Here is a 1,600-nt window from a genome sequence, read left to right on the forward strand (position 1 = left end):
ATGTTCCACATGTCGCATGTCCCACATGTTGCATGAAACATGCTTGTACTAAGAAATTGTGCCTGCTTATCTGAAATTCAGATTTAACTAGGTGTCCTGTATTTTCTCAGGCAACACTAATCTGTAGCTGTTTCTGATTCATTTTCCCTCCGGCTCTTCATCCCACCTGCGGCTCTCTCTGAGGCATTCTAGTGCTCTCTCCACACCTCTCCCTGCACGTCTTGCTTTTGGGGTATCACGGACTCCTCCCCGCATCTGCAGTCCTATCTTCATCCCACTCAGCTGCCGTGGCTAGGGACGTGGCAGTGTATTCCTTGTCTTACATGAGTAAATGTGTGCTTGCCCTTCGTTTCCCCAACTGTCTATTTTCAGGGATGACTTGGCAGCATTTGGTTTTAATTTCATTCAGGATGTTGTGAGGCCGAGACTAAAGATGGGTTAACTATTGCCTGGGATTCTAGCAGCGCTTCTGTTAACAAATGTGTGTCCAAAGAAGTCCCTTGGGGCTCAGACATTTCATTACCTGATGGAAAAAAGCCAGAGACCCTCAGCTGAAACCCATGCCCCCTCCTTGGGTGGACTATGAGTGGAGGTGACAGGTGTCCACCTCCCAAGGATTCGGGTGTCTGATAGTACATCGGCCGTGACCCAAGTAGGATCTTGTGTTCGAAGGGAAGATCTTTGTTTTTTGAGACTTAGGTTCAGGAAATTCTGATTTTCCACCTCTATCTCGGGAGTGGATTGATATTTTAAAAGTTCACTTTAACCTACTTCACTCCACACTCATGGTCCCTCAGAGCGCCTCCTTAACACAGCAGAAAGCTGGCCTGAGATGATCTCGTGGGCACAAGCCACATAAGGCAGTCGGGACCAGTATCCAGGCTCCTCACCCAGTGCTCTTCCACCTTTCTCTGCATCGCGGATTTCAGAGCTGGAGGCCAGCAAGTGTGGCCTTCCCTCTGGGGATCGCAGTAAGAGGTGACATGCACTCAAGGTTGCAGACCAGCAAAGCACCAGCCCAAGAAGAACAGGGGAACACGGTGCAGGTGCCCCCAGGTTGCTGGGGACTTCCCAGCTCTCAGCACATTCTCCTTTTCTTGGTTGAAGGAAGTTGCTAAAGTTGACCACTGGTTAATTGTTTTGTTATTCATGCTGAGCAAGAAACCAGGGTCCAAATACCGTGTGTGTGTGTGTGTGTGTGTGTGTTTGGGGAGGGTTGCCCTCCCAGTAGGGAGCTGCCCAGTAGTTTCTGCCTCTTATTAATCTCTAGTCCAGCTCCTGACTCACCATGAAGCTCACAGGAACAGGCAAAATGGCCCAAAATAGTTTCCATGGTGGTCACCAGGTGTGATGAGAAAGAAGACAAAACAACGAACCCATGGTCACGTCTACATGGGGAATTCTGCACATGACACCCCCTCGCCCCCGGACTGTGAAACACATTGGCCCAATAAAGACTCTGATAAGCTCTACAATAATATATTAAACTTTAAAGCATGGGTTGATGCTATTTAACTCAATATTTTCCAAAGTTATTTGATCAGAGAACCATCATGTCCTCCTCCCTTTTTTTTTTTTTTTTTTTTTTTTTTTTTTTTTT

This window comes from Rhinopithecus bieti, unplaced genomic scaffold, assembly GCF_001698545.2.
Source record: "Rhinopithecus bieti isolate Rb0 unplaced genomic scaffold, ASM169854v2 scaffold_34818, whole genome shotgun sequence".
Lineage (NCBI taxonomy): Eukaryota > Metazoa > Chordata > Mammalia > Primates > Cercopithecidae > Rhinopithecus > Rhinopithecus bieti.